This window comes from Protopterus annectens, chromosome 2.part1, assembly GCF_019279795.1.
Source record: "Protopterus annectens isolate FY-2018-M chromosome 2.part1, PAN1.0, whole genome shotgun sequence".
NCBI classification, from domain to species: domain Eukaryota; kingdom Metazoa; phylum Chordata; order Ceratodontiformes; family Protopteridae; genus Protopterus; species Protopterus annectens.
The window spans coordinates 1,082,022,307-1,082,043,683 of NC_056729.1; the positions used below are offsets into that span (position 1 = coordinate 1,082,022,307).

General features: G+C 35.2%; 1 pseudogene; it reads right to left on the minus strand.

Moving 5' to 3' along the window:
- Nucleotides 1-4,312: 4,312 nt before the first annotated feature.
- Nucleotides 4,313-21,377, minus strand: part of LOC122794938 — a 65,393-nt pseudogene continuing 48,328 nt past the window's right edge.

Sequence of the window (21,377 nt, forward strand, 5' to 3'; positions counted from 1 at the left end):
TTCCTACAATTAAAGATTCCAACCCCTATAGTTCTTTGCTTCCTAGTCAATCTTCTTATATCAGATCCTTCTCCACTATTACTCAACACATCTCTTACCTCTAGCCACAAATCTCTTTGTAGATTTAATGCATAATCCAGAGCTAAGATGGCAATTGTTCAAAGAATTTAATCCCTGGGTCAATAACTACTCAATTAATTTACTGCAGAACTCCTGAATCATATCACTCTCACTTAGTTGGCATACAAGCAACCAGCAGTGAACTAAATAAAATAAATAGAAAACTTTTCTAGCAAACAGCAGTAAACAAGTCTATCTAAGACTAGTCATCTACAATTGGACAGCCACCTCTTGCATTCCTATTCTGATAGAAATGTTCATTCCCACACCTGATGGACGAGAACCTTGTACAGATATTTACCATTTGCTTGTTCCAACTTCCACTTTGGTAAGTGTTCCTTTCTTTTCTAGATTCATGACTGTTCTTCCATCCTTGACATAACATAATACTTCCTGAGGGTGAAACACAACTTACTTCAGGACTTGCGTCATTACCTCCAACTGTTAAGTCAAATGTCTTTCTGGGGTCCTATCTATGTCTGACTTTTAAAGACAGCTCAGTCAGAATCAGACTGGATATTTCAGGATAGGCCAGAACTTTATCACAGAGATGGATGGCAATTTTGCACCTTACTTAGCAACATCTATAACTTCAGGTCTCCATGTCATCCACAGCATTAGACAAGATCAGAGATGGTGTGGGTCTTTCTTGTTCTTTAATGTTTGAGGTATTCCTGGCACATTCTACAAGACCTAACACAGTTTTTGTACATTCTAGTTAAAAGAATGAACTTCAGATTTTTCCTTGTGTACTACTCACTCAGTTACCTAGAAATATTTCTGCAAATATTCACAAATTTCTTCAGAATCCTAACATATAATATGCACTCAGTGGTAAATATTGGATACATTCAGTTCCTTGGTCAATAGCTAACCGAATGAATTTGCTAAAGAACTCCTTCATCTTTTGGACACATTTAAGATAATGCAAAACATTACATCTGGTACCCATTCATATGTACTTTTTTTGGCTTAATGATTTGGTGGTAGAACTTATTTTCTGGTCCATTACCTGGATAAGTTCAGCTTGGATACCCACTAAAATAACCACACAATACTTCTGATCTAGTCTGCTATGGAATTTGCACAGTATCAATTATGAGTCCTCAATGTCAATAATATATCAGCTTCTAGAAGGGATCAGTTCTGATGATATATATTCTGTAGTTGTAGCTTGTAACATGGTCAAGCCATACAGGTATCCCAGGCTTGTTTGTCCCAGTCTATATTCACAATCTGCTGTGTCATCTGTTCTCTGGCTCAGTAGTGAGTTCCATGGCAAATGAACCCTAATTTATTGGTTGAAATGCAAATTGAAAAGAACTTAAGTGCAGGAGGACAAGCTTAATTTGGACGCCCACTATTCAGAATAGAAATGGAGATTTCATTTCATGTGTGCCCAGTGAGATAGCTACTGCATCATATCATTATATTGTCATGCATGGTGAATAGACTGGTTTATCAGTTTTTGACTTTGTGGTGGCAGGGTTTCCTTAATCTCTGTTTGAGGATTCAGCATGCATTTTTCAAATATTGTTGTCCAAAAATCAGGCAGGTCCATTTATTATGTTTCCATGGACCACTGCAGGTTTTTATGTATAGGTTATGATGACTTGTTTGGACTGAATTTAATTATGGCGGCACTGCGGTGATCTTGAACAAAGTTTCATCTTTACATTTATCTCAATTCACAATAAATCCTAAAATGTGATGATGCTTAAAATGTTCCTGAAATCTAGTTATCCTATTGTTCTGCAATTCGTGAGGGTAGATACTTCCACAACTATGTTATAGGAGACACTGATCTTTCTCATGTTTAAACAAATGTCACTTAAAATGACAAGTTTTGAAATAGGCTGTCCTATCTGCACAGTTCCTTTCACAGGTATGATTACAGAAAAATATATTATACTTCCCGATATATTCCCATTTCTCATGCCAAGATCTCTTGGGTCAGTCCAGATTTAGCTATACAAGCAACAGTGAGATTGTCATTACTTAGATTATGAGTTACCTCCCAATGGCAAGGGAACAGTGATTACAGTCAATCTTCATTTTATGATATATTTTGATGCCATGGGTCATTCTTTCTTGATCAAGTAATATAAGATTTACAGTGGTCTATTTGTCATATTACTGAGTTGCTTTGACTTGTTCCTCTGGGGTTATGCTACGCAGACTCAACAAATAGGATCTAAGGTAATTCCTCAGGTAGTTATCCACTGAACTAAAGATTGTCATATGGTTTGATCTTGGTGTCATCTCTTTGTGTAGTGTGTATTTGTTAACAATTACAGAGATCACTGAAGGCAAATGAATTCGCCTTCAGTAATATGCTCATTCCATCAAGTTAAACATCCCTTTTCTCAGAATTGCAAATCAAATTTGCTGCTCATGAAGACTGAGTTAATTCCTTCATTTAATGTACTGCACATAGCCTTCTAACACCCTACCTGTTAAGACATGGGCAATGATAACTAATGCCACCACCCATCCTTCACCCCCATTTTCTTTACAATGGGAATGCATTTATTTTACTCATTTGTATTTTATCCCTACTGCCTAGTGATCACCAGCACCTTCTTAACTAATTGACCCATTTGTTCCATTTACCCCTAGAATGACAGTTATGTGAGAGTTAGACAACATCAGCAGTGGTTCAAGGATTTTCTTACTTTGCAGCTCTCACTTCTCCATGCACACTTGACAGTGTTAAGCACAAGACATTGCAGTGGGCTGTTGGTGATGGATGTTTCCTCAATTCAACAAGGAATGTTGCAATCAAAGAGCTACACTACCAGTTTCACAGAATGGGGTGTGGTTTCCTTTATCTCCACCAGAAAAGATGGACTTTCTAATTTGCTCATGTGCACATGCACCCTTCCCCATGACCAATAAAGGTAAGCAGACCACACAGCTTTCCTCTTCTCCTTCACTATCTGATTCCTGTAGTGCCAGGGCCACTAATCAAACTCCTGCCACCTGGATTGCACTCAGGGTGCCATCCCTCTGTGCCACAGAGCTAGGCATAATCTGGGCATGATTATTGATGTCAGACAGAGTCTTCAGGCCAAGGTCATTGCTATAGTTAAAATATCATTTTTTATTATGTTGCCTACATCAAGAAAGTCTTTTGATATTTAGACTTAGCAGCTGATATTCATTCACCAGCATCATCATTTTTTAATTTTTTTTTTGTTTTAAGACAATAGATAAATCAATTATAAAACAAACAGAAATACTATCTACATAGGTCCACAGTTAATCAGTACATCAATGTTATAAATATATCAACAACAATTACAAACTTTTCAAGCAAGTTTTTTAAATGTAAACCAAAATATATATGGATATATCATATTAGAAGTTTTCATATTTATAGTATGAAATCCACTACTGCAAACAATTTTGCCATACTAATAAATTCAACACTAGAGACTTTTCCAATTTTTAGTAGCTGCGTTTCTGGCTATAGCAAGAATTGTTGAGAGAAGAGGCATTGGACTATTAGAATTATCTCAAGGATCTGATAATTAATTAAAATTAAATATTTAGAAATACTACATCTATTCAGCCATACAGCTTAAATAGAGTTACTAATTTCTTTCCAAAAAGGAGAGATGACTTTGTATTCATATACCATATTCATCCAATCAACTTTTATTTTAGAATCACATCTCCAGTATTTAATTATATTTGATTTATACAAAATTATAATTTTGTTAGGAGTGTCAAAAGCTCTGTGTAACAATTTCCAAGTGAAATTTTTCCAATATAATGAAGCTGTGATTTTATCTTTAGATTTTAATATTATTTTCTTGTATTCTTCAGAGAGGTCTTAATTGTTAATTTTTGAGGAATAATTCAATAGGAAATACCTAATTATGTGAAATCTAACATAAGAACTTTATAACTATGTGAGAAATATGATTTATTTTGTATTGCATTACTTCTGACATTTATTAAGAATTCCAATAATTTGTGGAATGATTTCTTAATTAGGTTAAATATCTTACTTATCTCTGTGTTCGCAAAGTCTTTAAATATTTGTAAACTTAACCAGTTCTCAGAATTGTGATTGCATTTGAACCTTAAAATTTCAACACTCTCTCTCTCTCTCTCTCTCTCTCTCTCTATATATATATATATATATATATATGTGTGTGTGTGTGTGTGTGTGTGTGTGTGTAGGTCACTGTTGCATTATTGAAAACACAATCCAGCGAATTGTGCTTCCGATAATACACTTTAGCGAAAGTGAGTATTGTCGAAAGTGCATATTGTTGAGTATGCACTTTCGCTAAAAAAATCAAAATAAAAAAAAAAGTAAAAAAAAAAAAACTTTAAACAGTGTTATGCAGGGGGGCAAGACCCCTGCCCCCCCACACCCCTACTTTATTATTCTCACTCCGAGATCGCACTACAGTGAGGAAAAGGGAATATTCCCTTATCCCCACTGTAGCACAATGTCAGTGATAGCTTCATAAGTTGTAAATCAACACTATACATTGATTTACAACTAATGGCGCATACAAACTGCATGCATTTTTTAATTTCCCACTCCCCATTTAGTGAAAGTGCATTTTTGATAAAATGCACTTTCGCTAAATTGTGTCAGCTGAAACACGGTTTCGATAAACAGTGTTTTGATATTCTAACAGTGACCCATATATATATATATATATATATATATATATATATATATATATATATATATATATATATGTGTGTGTGTGTGTGTGTGTGTATATATATATATATATATATATATATATATATATATATATATATCAGTATCATTAAAGAATTGATGCCAATAAATTAAGTTACTTTGTTGTTTCAATACTAGCTTTTTGTAGAAGCTATGAGTTTCTAAACAGCCATTTGTGTATGCAATTAGAAATATACAATATATTAAGTTTTTAATACAATGATTACCATATGTGAACTTTTGGAAAGAGGAAATTATGTTGTTGAAAAAGAGAATTTGAGTAGAGGGTATAGTTCCATTTACAAAAAAATATATATTTTAATAACCAGATAAAACTATTAGTGGCTGTTTATGACTGGTTGTGATATATTTATTATTTACTAATAATATTTCTTGATGTATTTGTTTCCATTTTGACTCATAAGATGAATTTATCCACAATGCTATAACTTTTGCAACTGTTGAAGTAGCATACAACTGAATATCTATAAATCCCATACTGCCATTATCCCAATGTTTTCTGTGCCAATCAAGGGAAAGTCTAGGTTTTTTAGGATGTCAAAAAATGTATGTAGAATGCTGTTTATCTTAGTCATTGTTTTTTTTGTTTTGTTTTTTTTTTGGTGGATATACTATTAAAGATTGTAAGACAAACAATATTTTTAGGGAAAATTACCATCTTAATAAGCAATGATCATTCTTTCATGGTAAAGAATAATTTGTTCCAATTTGTGACTAAACTTAACATTTTATCAACAACCTGTTGATAGTTTGTATAATTTCTTTACATTTAGACATAATGGTTATACCAAGGTATTTCATTTAATTGCTATTCCAATTAAAGATAGAATATTTTTGTATTATTTTTTTTAGTTTTTTTATTAATTCATAATGTACTTGTTTTATTATGATTGAATTTTAATTTCAAGATTTCTTCAAACTGACTCATAGAACTAATTATATGTTCTAATGAATTTTTAATATTTCCTATTGCAAGTAAAATATCATCAGCAACGAGTTGAATCTTTAGTTCAAAATCTTATTTTATTTTGATAATATTAATGTCATATTGGATCTAATACTATTAGCAAAGGGTTCTATAGCTAATGCAAAAAGTAAAGGTGATAATGGACAGCCGTATTATGTGCCTTTTTTTAATTTACTGGAATTAAAAAGAAAATAACCTATTTTAACATAAGCACAAGTATTATATAACTTAGAAATTAATACAATTAGCTCAGGTGAGAAATTATACAATTTAGCTGTTTTAAAAAGGGATTACCAATTAATTGAGTGAAAAGCCTTATCTAATTTGAGACTAATTATAGAAAGTTCTTTTTTTATTTTATTTGCATAGTCTATTATTGTATGTATTCTTATCACAATACCCTGCACTTGTCTATTTAAAATAAATCCAATTTGATCATTTAATTAGTTTAGGTATAAATAGAGTCATTCTTTTAGCTATAATGAACATGAATATCATTTAGTCCACATTTAAAAGTGAATTGGTTCTGCATGATGAACACTTTGTAGAATCCTTATCTTATTTTAAAGTAGATGATATAACAGAATATTTCCATAACGGGGTACTTCAGCAGTTTTTATTTCTCTATAGACCTTATCTAATAATTTAACTGCATCATCCGGTAGTACATTATAAAGTTCTGATATAAAACCATCTATGCCCAGTGCCTTATTATTTTTTATTTTTTATTTGCTCTTTTATTTATGTTAAAATGAATGGACTATCATTTTTTTATTTGTTTACTTGTTAGTATTTTTTTATATTTTCTCTTAGAAAATTTCCAACTACATCATCATTATCTAGCATATTTGTATTATTTTGCATATAGTTTATAACTGTATTATTATTTATATTTTTATAAATTATTTTAAAGCCCTCAAGACTGCCTTTAATATTTGTTCTTCTTTTTTTGTATTATTTATATGTGTTATAATTTCTTTCATATGGTTTAGTTTATTTGTTTTCTTTAATCTAAGAGCAAGTTTATGCAAACTTAAAGGGTTTACTGAATATACCTAAAGTTTAAATTTTTCCAGGTTTATTGAATCTCTATGATTTAGAAAATTTCAAATATTTTGTATTTAAGTTTTTAAGTTCAGAATGATTGATAGTATCATTTGGTTTTAGATTTAATTTTAGTGTGTCTTTTTTGGCCTGTAGTGCATTTAATTCTATGTCCCATTCTCTTGTTTTACTAATATACCCGTTTGTAACTTTTCCATTTATGTAATCTTTTACTGAATCCCACAGGACAGTGTTATATACTTCACCATTCATGTTTATTTCTAGGAATGTTTTTTATCTTTTAACATATCAGACCTTGAATCCTTTTATTTAAATAATGTATGCTGATAGTCTCCTGTGATGTATTAAATTGTCACTTTTTAAAGTAATATTAAAGATTATAGCATTATGATCCAGTAATGGACATCAAACTATTGAAACTTCCCTGATATATGATAACAGATTGTTTGAGAGAAACCTTTTATCCATATTTGTTTGTGTTCCATATCTATATGAATGATGGATAAATTGGTATGAGTTTGTTTTCCTTTAATGCCATTAGATTTACAAAATGTATTAACTGTTTGGCTGGAGATACTATTCTCAACTTTTTATAGGCAGTGTAATCTTTGTCTGATACAATACAATTAAAATCACCAGCAATTATAACTTCACCTTTCATGTATTAGGCTATAGAGCCCAAGTAATTTTTTGCATCATTAGCTCCAGCCCCTGTAATCCAATAAGAGTTCACCAATGTATGCCATTTTCTGTTCCACTCAGTTATAACAATGCTTAACATACCCTTTTTATCAACATATGTATCTATTACTTTAGGTAGTACTGGTGAATTCTTGCATGAAATGAGGATACTTCTCCTTTTAGCTCAAAAGCCAGAACCTGTTAATAACCAAATAATTATTTAATGAAGGTTATTTACATTCTTATTAAATATCCTTTGGAAATGGTATTTAAGATTTATGTAATTGCAAGTGTTTGACCAGACTCCCCCTCTTTACTGGATTATTCGAAGCACTAATATTAATAGATATGCATTGAAAATCAGACAGTTATGTAAGAGAGAGAGAAAAAATGCATGTATAATGAAATCACATTTCTGCACAGAATGTATTATATACTATATATAAAACAATATGAAATCTACGGCCATGGAGAAAACTTTTGAAATAAATAAAATAAATAGGAAATTACATCACCGTAAAACATTCTACCATGGAATAATGTATTCCAACTTGTTGAAAAAGATGATCAATCTACCTGTCAACTCTCCATTAGGTTAACATCGCTAAGCTCATGCATCTGATTCATATAAATGTGTCTCATATTTTTATCATCATCATCTTCTTTTGGCTGTTCCCGTTAGGGGTCACCACAGCAGATCACCTGTTTTCATTTCTTCCTCTCCTCCGCATCTTGCTCTGGCACACCAACCACCTGCATGTCCTCTCTCACCACATCCATAAACCTTATCTTAGGCCTTTCTCTTTTCCTGTTACCTGGTAGCTTCATCCTTAGCATCTTTTTCCCAATATACTCAGCATCCCTCCTCAGCACATGTCCAAACCAACATAATCGTGCATCTCTGGCTTTCTCTCCAAACCTTCCAACCTGGGCTGACCCTCTAATATACTTATTCCTAATCCTGTCCACCCTTGCCACACCCAGTGCAAATCTTGACATCTTTAATTCTGCCACATCCAGCTCAAACTCCTGCCTTTTTGTCAATGCCACTGTCTCCAACCCATATAACATAGCTGGTCTCACTACCCTCTTTAAGACCTTCCCTTTCACTCTGACAGGTACTTGTCTATCACAAATCACTCCAGACACTCTTCTTCACCCACTCCATCCTGCCTGTACTCTCTTCTTAACCTCTCTTCCACACTCATCGTTACTCTGAACTATTGACCCCAAGTATTTAAACTCATCCACCTTTGCCACCTCTACTCTTTGCATCCCCACCAGTCCTCTATCCTCCCTCTCATTCCACACATATATTCTGTCTTAGTCCTGCTGACCTTCATTCTTCTTCTCTCTAGAGCATATCTCCATCTCTCCAGGGTCTCCTCCACCTGTTCCCTACTCTCACTACAGATCACAATGTCATCTGCAAATATCATAGTTCACTGGGACTCCTGTCTGATCTCGTCTGTCAACCTGTCCATCACCATTGCAAATAAGAAAAGGCTCAGAGCTGATCCTTGATGTAACCCCACCTCCACCTTAAACGCATCCATGACTCCCACCGCAGACCTCACCACTGTCACACTACCCTCGTACATATCCTGTACCACTCTTACATGCTTTTCTGACACTCCTGACTTCCTCATACAATACCACAACTCCTCTCTAGGCACCCTGTCATATGCTTTCTCTAAGTCTACAAAAACACAATGCAAATCCTTCTGACATTCTCTGTACTTCTCCATCAACACTCTCAGAGCAAAGATCGCATCTGTAGTGCTCTTTCCTGGCATGAAACCATACTGCTGATCACTAATCATCACGTCCCTTCTTAACCTTGCTTCATCTACTCTTTCCCATAACTTCATGCTGTGTCTTAACCTTGCTTCCACTACTCTTTCCCATAACTTCATGCTGTGACTGATCAATTTACTCCCTCTGTAGTTACTACAGCTCTGCACATCACCCTTATTCTTAAAAATCAGTACCAACACACTTTTTCTGCATTCCTCAGGCATCCTCTCACTTTCCAAGATTTCATTAAACAATCTGGTTAAAAACTCCACTGCCATTTCACCTAAACACCTCCATGCTTCCACAGGTATGTCATCAGGGCCAACAGCCTTTCCATTCTTCATTCTCTTCATAGCCATCCTTACTTCCTCCTTGCTAATCTATTGTACTTCATGATTCACTATCCCTACATCATCCAACCTTCTCTCCCTCTCATTCTCTTCATTCATCAACCCCTCAAAGTACTATTTCCATCTCCTCAACACACTCTCCTTGCTTGTGAGTATGTTTTCCTCATTTTCCCTTATCACCTTTACCTGCTGCACATATTTCCTAGCTCGGTCCCTCTATCTAGCCAATTGGTGCAGGTCCTTTTCTCCCTCCTTAGTGTCCAACCTTTCATATAACTCTTCATATGCCTTATCCTTAGCCTTCACCACCTCTCTCTTAGCCATGCACCTCATCTCCTTATACTCCTGTCTACTTTCTTCATCTCTCTGACAATCCCACTTCTTCTTTGCCAACCTCTTTCTCTGTATACTCTCCTGTACTTCCTCATTCCACCAACATGTCTCCTTGTCTTCCTTTCTCTGTCCAGATGTGATACCAAGCACCTTTCTAGCCATCTCCCTTACTAGCTCTGCTGTAGTTACTCAGCTATTTGGTAACTCTTCACTGTCACCCAGTGCTTGCCTTAGCTCATCCTTGAACTCCACCTCACAATTACCCTTTTTCAATTTCCACCACTTGATCCTTGGTGCTGCCCTCACACTCTTCCTCCTCTTCTTGATAACCAACGTCATCCTACAAACCACTTTCCTATGCTGCCTAACTACACTTTCTCCGGTCACCACTTTACAGTCTCCAATCTCCTTCAAACTGGCCCTCCTACATAAGATATAATCCACCTGTGTGCATCTTCCTCCACTCTTGTATGTCACCCTATGCTTCTCCCTCTTGTTAAAATACGTATTCACCACAGCGATGTCCATCCTTTTCACAAAATCCACTACCATCTGACCTTCTGCATTCCTTTGTTTAACACCATACCTACCCATCACTTCCTCATCCCCTCTGTTTCCTTCACCAACATGCCCATTGAAATCTACTCCAATCACCACTCTCTCACCTTTGGGTACAGTCATCACCACTTCATCCAATTCACTCCAAAATTTTTCTTTCTCATCCATTGCACACCCAACTTGTGGAGCATATGCACTAACAACATTCATAATTACCCCATCAATTTCCAGCTTCACAAACATCACTCTATCCGACACTCTTTTCACCTCCAAAACACTCTCAGCATACTGTGCCTTCAGAATAACTCCTACGCCATTTCTCCTCCCATCCACACCATGATAAAACAATTTGAACCCACTTCCGATACACCTAGCCTTACTCCCCTTCTATCTGGTCTCTTGCACACACAATATACCAACCTTCCTTCTGTCCATCATATCAGCTAGCTCTCTCCCTATTCCAGTCATACTGCCAACATTCAAAGTTCTGACCCTCACTACCACAGTCCTAGCCTTTCTCCTCTCTTCCTGCCTTCAGCCATGTCTTCCTCCTCTTCTCCTCCTTCGGCCAGCAGTAGCCCAATTTCCGCCATCACTCTGTAGGCTAACAGTACTGGTGGTAGCCGTTGTTAACCCGGGCCTCAACCGATCCGGTATAAAAATTTTTCTTGGTGTCTGCATGAAATGTTTTGGTGAAGTTTTATGCCGGATGCCCTTTCTGATGCAACCCTCCCCATTTATTCGGGCTTGGGACCGGCAAAAAGAAATGCACTGGCTTGTGCATCCCCAGTGGCTGGCTTTTATTATTGTCTCATATTTTTATTATACATCATCTTAATATAGCCTGTTAGTGAGCTACTCTGAATACGAAAAGCTAAACAGGTGTCCAGAATCTTTATTATAAGATGACCAAACTGAATAACACTACAGTCATCTTTACCTGTACCTCCTATTATTCCTGGTCTACTATAAGGAGGAAGTCAGTAGTTATTTTCATATTCATTAATTTATAAGTCAGATGATTTTATATTTTTTCTATTTTATTTACTATGTGTAAAGTTATTCAAAGGATCATAAGTTCATAAGTTAATAATTTAGTACCAGGCTAACTGTCCTTGTGGGCCATTCCAAGCCCAGCCAATTAAACCATGTGAGAATCAAACCCTGTACCTAGTGCCACTGCACTGTGAATAGATTTTAGCATCATAAGTTTAATTAACTACTTTCATCATACAAAAGCAGCTAATTAAACTTACGATGCTAAAAATCTATTCACAGTGGCTCATCTCTTTACACTGTAAGGTGTTTTTTGTTTCTGGTGTACTTTTTTATACTGCTATTAAGGAAGTTGTCCTGTTTTCATTATTAATGGGAGGTTTTATGAATATGCTAGAAGAAGGTGTGAATACTTCTAGCAGAGGGCCACATTTATAAGCTGGGTTGTTTTCCATGTGTGTCTCATAGCAGGAGAAGGCATATGCCACTGGCAGTATGCTTTTAGATCTTGTTTTGGTGGTATACAGCACAGCTTTTCAAGTTATGCTGATGTATTACTACTAATCTGAAGTATATAGGACTGCAGTTAGGACATTAATAAGTGTGATACTAACTAGTTTAACCTAACCAGTTGTCAGGGAATCCTTTAATATAACCTGGCTTATTACAAAAGGAATATCATCAAGGACTAAAGAGTTAATAACTCCCTTATACTGATCATTCGTTCTTTTTAAATAAAACCCTTTATTGAATTATCACTTGGGCCAAAGGTTAACTTATATTTATATAAAAGCAATCAGACCATATTAGCGAGCACACACTTGTAAACATTGTATATCACATATATTGTTCTATACAGTATATGCAATCCAAAAATACATACATTTTTCATTTCCTGCTTTCTCTTATATATAATTACTCCTCCAAAACTTTTCTCTACATGTATTGTTCCCACAAATTTCCTTTTTTTCTATGTGATTTATTCTAACCTTTTTCTAAAGATCCCACCTCCTGTTCTTTTTTCTGTGTTTCAATATTTATTACTTCAAGTATGGTTGCTTTAGACTTTGATTTCAATATTCTAGAAATTGCTTTTTTGGCGGCCACCAGAATTAAACTTAATAAATCCTTACAATGTCTAGGCAATCCAGATTATGTATCCCAGCTCAAAATAATTTCCATAGTTACACTCATTTGATAACCCAATATTCCTGACACAGTACTACTTTGTAGGGAATTTTTAAACTATGCTAGCTCATTATACTCTGAAAACACATGCTGCCAGGTATCTATTTCTTTCCCATTATACCTCTAACATTTGCTAACTACCCGATAAAAAATTCTTTTGATTCTAGTTTGGTATAAAAGTATCTATGCAAGAACTTCTGGGCAAAAATCATAAGTCTTCTAGAATTTGTTGCATATTTGAGAGCCATGCATATGTCCTCCCATAGTTTATTTGTGAATTGTTGATCTAATTTCTCTTTATGATCTTTTCTGACCTCCTCTACTTGGTTCCTATATTTAGCATGCAAATATGCCTTACTAGTTATCAATTTTTAACAGCAGCTTTTGTTCTAGATTCAGCTAAAACTCTCCCAGTGCAGGTCATTCACTTAGGATTCTCCTATCTTTTTTCTCTTTGCCTATATTTTGAAATCAATTCCTGATTGGGAAGTGGATCTCTTACCTATGTCTGCTTGGCCTTTTCCGATTTATTTACCTTTCCCTCTCTAATTATTTGTTGTCAACACCTTCATTTTTTCCAGCTCTCTCTGTTAAATATAATCCCCCTCTTTCCTATTCTTTGAAATAGTCATCTCTATCACCAGAATATCCTTTTTCCATCCCCGTTTTTGTTTAGTTTGCAGTATACTTCCAGCTACTTTATGAATATAATATTTTGTATAACTTGTTTTTCTCCTTAAGGTTCTGCATCCAGAATCCCATTCTTTTCTTATTTACTGAATTTTCCCCACTTCATTGTCATAATCATCCCTTTTGACTTTGAATATTAGCTCTCTGTTTGTGTTATGTATAAGAGCCTTAACTCTGTAGCTCTAAAATATACCGTCAAATCAAGTAGTCCAAAACCTCCTTATTCTATTGCAAGGACTTATCCTACTTGACTCTCATCTTGCTCCTCTCCCAGATAAAATCCTTCCACTTTTTATTAATTACTATCCACAGCTTCACTTGTTGATAAAAATATGCCAGACCTGTGTATAAAACTGTAGGGACTAAAACATTTTTTATTGTTTGTATCTTGCTCTGTATATCCATAGGCAAGAGATTCTAGTTTCTCATTTATTGCATTATCTTTTGTTTAGTCTCTTCCCATGTATTCATATAGTGTCCTTTTTAACCCATACTCGTAAATACATCATTTTATCATGTCCTCACAAGTACGGGTATTGTGAACCAATTAATGTATGGGTAGATAGTTTGCAGCTGTAGCCTTCATTTTATCTTCCTTAATTTTATATCCCAAAAAAACTTAGAACTGTCTCAAAAAGCTACAGAACAGTGAGGTGTCCTTTTCTGGTTTTATCCGGTACAAAATAATAGCATATGAAAATAAATCCAACTTTTTTTGAATACCATATCAATTATATCCTTCAATGTCTGAGACTCTTGTTTTCTTTGCCAATGGTTTTAAATATAATACAAATAACAAAGGTGAAAGAGGACACCCCTGCCTGTTTCCTTTTTTTGTATGCAACTTATCAAACGGAATTATCCCACTTTTATTTTTTTCCTGCAGTTCCTCATATATCCTCCTAATTAGACATATTATTTTATTAGGAAATATAAATGCTTCCATACCAGCTTGTGCTGTTAATGCTTTCTCTGCATCAGGACCCACCAAGAACAGTGGTATTTTTTTACATTCTACCTACATCTGGATCATCATTGTTCTGTTAGTGTTGTCAAATGTTTGTGCCCCCCCACACACACACAAACCCACAGTGATCCATACCTATCTGTTTTGGCAACACACTTGCCATTCATTTAACAATTATAAACATAAACACTTTATAATTATGGTTTAAAATTAAAATAGGCCTATATGAAGCTGGATCTGATGGGTCTTTACTGTCTTTAGGTATTACAGCCAAAACAGCTTTTTTATAGGATGTTGGTGCTCCCCTCCTTTTAAAATACTGTTAAACAAAGTCTTCCAGATCTTTATCACTTTCTTCCCTTTTAGTGTCCACATTTCCACCATAATATGCTCTATTCCTGGAGACTTTCCTACAGACTGGTTTTACATCATCATTTTTGTTTCATCTCCTCCTATCTTAACTGTTAATTTTTGAGCCTACCTATAACCTTGGCGTATTTAAGTATCCCTTAAATATTTCCATTGTTTTTTCTTGATTTCACCACTTCTCTGATTTATACACATGTTCATAAAATTTCCAAAACATCTTTAATACCTCTACAAGATCTGTGGTCATTTTTATTTTTGAATGCTCTGTAAGTTTGTCAATAACCCTTTATATTTTCCATTGCTTAAGCTGTTGTGCCAAAAGCTGTTGTGCTCTGAAGTTATTATAAAAAACAGTTGCTTAACAGCAATCTTTCTAAACTCATTCATATTATCCAGGTAGTACTTTGTTTTCTTGTTAGCACTCTGCTGTTGCACCTCTTCTTGATCTGTGAGGTCCCCCTTCTTCTGCAATACTTTTACCTTTGTCGGTCCCTAAATAATTCTTGTTACTTCTTAACCATATGTCTTTTTCTTTTATTTCTACCTTATTTTTAAACTTTAGGGTGGCACAGTAGTGTAGAGATTAGCATGGCTGCCTTGTCGCAATAGGTTCTCTGGTTTGATTCTCAGCTGACATGCCTTCTGTGTGGAGTCTGCATGTCCTCCTTGCATCCATGTGGGTTTCGCCCAGTTGCTCCAGTTTCCTCCTAGAGTCCAAAGATATGCCATAGGTTGAGTGGACACTCTAAATTGACCCTAGGTGTGAGTGCATGCAGATATGTGTGGTCCACCCTCTGAGGAGAGTTGGGCCTTGGACTAGTGACCTGAGCCTGTGAAACATGTAACTGCTACAGAAACAATGAGCTCTGAAAGGTAGTCATTGCCCAATATACCACACGGTGCATAAATGGGAATGAGATAGAGAGATTTTTAAATTCCACTTTCATTATATCCCACTCACTAGCTGTAATTCTTGAGTACTTTCCATTTTCCTTAATAACTCCAGAATTTCCACTAACCATTGCTTAAATCCATTTCTTTTTAATGGGTACAGGGGGAAGCAACAGTGTCTCATCATTACTTAATTACCTTGCATTTTTATTTTAGCAATTATTGGGTCATGATCTGAAATAGTTATTGGATTATTATTTATTTTTATTTTATTACAGTTTGATGACCCGGATAGTCCACTGGGCCTGGAAGAGCTCGTTTTCAGTGGAGGCCCAGGGAGAAAAGCTCCACAGGATATAGACAATTTAAGAATAGTTATACAAAAGTAAATAAAGTAGTAGAAGAGTGAAAAATACAGAGATAATAAATATATTATATACATATATTATATATATTGACTATATGACAAATTTATCAATTAAATGCACATGTTCCTGTGAAATATAATTTCTGTCTAGTCTATCCCAGTTATTGTACCTCAGGAAATAATATGTAAATTATCTTCGAGCTCCTACTTCTTCCATATGAAATATTTTCATAGATTTATTCAGAAATCTATACTCTTTTGTTATATTTTATCTTCTTTGCCACCCAGATGCATCCTTATTGTTGCAAATCAAATTCCATTCCCATCCAAAAGTAATATTCCCTGCTGAAAGCTGATTATTTCTCTTGAATTTTTGTAAGCTCCATAACAGCAGTTTTAGATGGAATATAAATACATGCCAACATAATCCTCATCCATTACAAGTAGACCCTGACAACCACAATTCTCCCATTATTATCTTCCTTTCTTTTCTCTTTTATCATTATTGGAGCTCCTCTAGCAATTAATATAAGCACTCATCTTTTCCTTTTTCCCTGATATTTCACTGAATATCCATCCTGAATTCCGTTCTTCATTAAAGTCACATGCTCATTTCCTTCCAAATGTCTCCTGTAAACACAAGTAGGAGATCAGGAAATAATATTTTATTAAGAAATGCATAGTTTATTTTTATTTGCACTATGCATTTCTTAATAAAATATTATTTCCTACTTGCCTTTATGTATGAGTCCATTAATATTCCGAGATAATATGAAAAGTGTCACCATGACAAGAAGTCATTATTCCCATGTATTATATATGACAATGTATGACAGCTTTTTTAAATGCCTATTTCCAGTTTTTGTGATACATGCACCAAATAATGTTTGTCAGATTGGTTCTTTACACTGTTTTTTTTTTTATTATCAACATTGGAATCTACAACACATTTTATAATTCTTTTTGTTTTAATGAATTCTCTCAAAAAAGCAAACACACACCAGTACACCCCATAACCTCATAACTAAATATAAAACATGCAAAACTAGGAATATTTTCAAATAATGAAGTTTAACCCTCCTAATAGGAGCAATTGTCACACATAGTCAGATACAAACACAGGCCATAACTAACTTAAGGTTGAGGTTATTTGTGCTAATATACAGGTTATTGCCTGTGTTTCTACTTACACTAATTAGTGTATATTCTTTTTTATCTTTATTCCATTTCCAGATATGGAAAATAACATGTATGCTTTCAGAAACAATAACTTTCAGCCTTGAGGAAGCAATGCTTTGGACTTTTTATTGCTCATAATCAGCTTGTCTCCATGGAAACGTAAGAGAAAAAAATGTAGTCCTCAGCTGCAGGCTTCAAAAGATAAACTGAAACATTTATTGCTAAAGGAAAACTTTTTGTTATATTCAGTGCTCTCTTATTTACTTGTTTCAACTTTAAAGTATCAGTATTAAGTCAAAGGTCTTAATACTGACATTCATCTATACAAAAGTAAGAGAAATCATATCAGCTTTATATGTCTTTATTCGTTGTGCACGTTTGCACTCCATCTCCCCCACCTCAGCAAACCATGATTACAGCCTATTAACTTAATCATGCTTTTGTCTAGCCTTTTTTCCCTTTTTGCATCATAGTGCCTCCATTACATAATATTGACATGAGGAAAGAAAGAAAGAAGGGAAGAAAAGTCATATTTTTAATTTAATGTTGTTATCACACACAAAGACATTTAAAAATGCTTTACTATAAAAGGGTCATAAAAAATATTAAGAATGGAAACTGTTTTATTTACAGTAATCCAGCTGCAGTTCCCCCAGTGTCCTCCCAAACATTAATGATATGTAGTGAGGCAAATACGTTTTACTTCCTCACAAATTTAATAAAGTCAAGAAAAATCCACTCTTTCTACTTTTTCTTATATAACCATATTTCATAAATGCAACTGATGCTTTATAGTTTCACATTTATTCACTAACTTCCAAGCTGCTGATCTTCATGTTCAGCTCTTATCTCCTAGCTCCAGGTTATGGTTCAATTTCAAGGTACTCCTCATTCTTCTAATCAATACTTGTACCTTTTTCTGTCTCTCAAGCATTTTCCTTTGGAGCAATGGAAAATGTTTCACTGGCAAAGTCTCTCCAGGTGCTTTATTATCAGAAGTAGAATCCCACTCTGCTTGATGACACGTTTTGTTGGATAAACTTTTGTATTTTCTTTTTAGACTGTACTGCATAAAAAATTCCATTGATCCTCAAGGGAAAAAAATTCTGATGACAGCTGGATACAGCAGCTAACTCTCAACATTCCCTGATTGCTGGAATAAATCTGTTTCCTTTCTGCCTGGTATACATGTACTAATCACTTTCCACAAGCACTCTAATACCTCCAACTTTTAATACTCTGCCCTTTTGCCACAGTTTTTTCAGGATCATCTCCTTCTGATGATAGGTTTGAATCTTTAACAATACGGGTCTTAGCTTCTTTCTCGTGGCCAGATTTGGAGCATACGCATGGTCTGCCCTTTCAGTTAACACTTCCTGCTGTGGAATGCTAGTTCAGTTATTTGTACCTTCATAAAATTAATACAGTCTTTGCCTTCTAGTTTCTCTGGTACAGCAGAAAATCTCAGACTTTTCCTATGGGCTCTGTTCTCTAATTCTACCAATTTTTGAAAGATCTTTTCTTGAGCAGTCTCATGCTCAGACAGCTTTTTCTTCATTTCAGCCTCTGATTTTTGCAGTTTTATTATCTCATTTGAATATCTTTTTAAAGTGTCTTCGATTTATACCAGCCATTTGTTATTTGAGATGATATAGTCCTTCAGTTTTTCAATTATTTTAATCAGTTCTGAACACGTCACTTATTTTTCCTCTGGATTACTGAAAGCAGTGTCTTTTATCAATGCTGAAGCTTGACCTGCTTTTTGCTGAACAGCTGCAAGATTCTTCCCTGTCAGGTTTTTCTCTTTAACTGTTCTACTTGATTTTCTTTCAAGCTCTATTAGTTTTTTCTCTACTTGCATCCAGGCTATGTACTTAGTAGCCAGTAACTGAATTTGCTAAAAGGTGACAGAGTTCCTGGCCCTTGTCTTTTAGTTTCTTGTTTTCACACTAGGATAGCTGAAGTTTAGCTGTTGGTCAGTCTGCAGCCATCTTGGAAAGTCCCCTTATTCTCAGTATTGATCATCACAGCTATTAAGTACTCTGTCCACTTTGGAATGTATCTCAGTAAATATTTCAAACAATTGGAAAGACACCTAAAGCATGTAACTGAAATGATTACAGGCTTAAATTCCCTTAGCTACCAAGAGAGAATGGAAGGGAAGCTATATCCCTTTATTCAGTGTATTACAGACTATTGTAAGGTTATCTCTCTATCATTTGCCATAGCATTAAATTCCTTTAAGGATAAACTAGATGAATAAATGTGTATCCACTATTTTAGTCTGGGATTGATTGGAATTGACTGTTATGGCCCTCTGGAGAAAGACAGTGTGGTGTGAATGAAGGTGCTTGCAAGGTGAGAATGCTCATAGGATTTTGTTTCATATTATCATAGGATCATAGGAGGTTACTAGAGTAAAGACCCTAGGTCTCTTTCAAGCCTACCCAAGTTCACCTTTATTTCCACCATCAGCACCTATCGCCCCTGTCCAAGAGGGACACAGGTGGAACTCCTGGGGTGAAATTACCCATCCAATAGTTCAGATTTTGTTTGAAGAAGGCCAATGAGGTACTCTGCTTGACATGAAGCAGGATTCTATTTCAAATGTGTGGTAACCTCTGTGAGACAAATCTGTCCCTCCAGCAGGTTCTTTTAGTGTCACATACCAGGTTAAGGCCTTTACACCGAGTAACCAGTGCAACATTTGACTTACGGATATGCAGCATTTGCAATAAGGCAGGGTCAAAGATTGCCTTATACGCAAGGTAGAGATCCCCTCTGAGTAGTCTGCTTAAACCAGAATAAAGTGACAGTGATTTCAGATGATCCTCATAGGACAGACGTTGAAGACCTTGAATTTATCTTTTGAGGAACCTTTGTAGTCTTTCCAATTGCTGCAGCTGCTTGGAAAGGTACATTTGAAAAGGGGCATTGTACTCAATTATTAGCCTGATGAGAGAAGAGTACAGGGAGATTAAACCTTCTTTTTTTTTCCTGGAGGCAATGCCCTTAGTAATGAGATGAGCAATAAAGGATACCATTGTTACCACTGTGGAGACATGTGATCAAAGGTAAGGTTGCTGTCAACCTGTGTGCCCAAGTCTCTCACCACTGAGTACATTCTTAAAGTGTTATCATTGATGTGGTAGTTAGCAGGAAAATCACCTTACTGAAAAGAATGATAACGCATTTTTTTGCATTGAGTTTGAGACCATGACTTTGGCGCAAATCATTTGTTTGTGTAAGACCCTCTTGTAGGATGCTGACATCATTTGGAGATTCTATAACTGCTCGTAGTTTACAATCATCAGCAAACATTGTCAGCTACGGACCTTTAGTTATAGCTTGTACTTCAGAGAAATAGATTCCAAACAGTCGAGATCCCAGGACTGATCCCTGTGGAACACCACTGGTTACAGGTCTGCTGTTGGAGGTGGATTCCCCTATTTTGAGTATATGGTTCTATCAGTGAGCCAGTTAGCAACCCATTTAATGATATAAGGGTTGATACCTAGCTAGGTAATTTTGTCAATGATGCCTGAGTAGGGGATAGTGTCAAAGGCCTTGGCTATGATTACGTAGGCTGTATGCACAGATTTACCCTTGTTCAGTACCTTGGTTACTCTCTCGAAGAAGTCCAACAGGTTCAACAGGCATGATCTCACTTTGACAGATCCAAATTGAGTACAGTTAAGTGTTTGGAGATTACCTTGTCTTTGTTGATAAGGTCCATGATGATATGGTCCATGGCCTTGTAGATGAGGCTAGTCAGAATAAGTCTGTAGTTCCCAGGGACAGTGGAAGTGACACTTCATTGGAATACTTAGAAATCTATGAATTTATTAAATAGTATCAATTCATCTGATATGAGCACTATATGCAGTTCAGACAAGTAAGTAGTCAGGTAAATCATGAATGGAGGATAGGGAAGAACTGTGAGATATGGCAGGTGGACTATGTAACATAATGGACATTGCTGCATATATCACCATCTGCTTTCATCATCAAATATAGTCCCCCGTATATTTCCTTTCTTCTAAATCTAACAATCATGTTTATTTTTTGTAAAAAAATATGCAGATTGTGGTTGTTATCAGTGTGGTTTACTAGATCAGACTGTCACA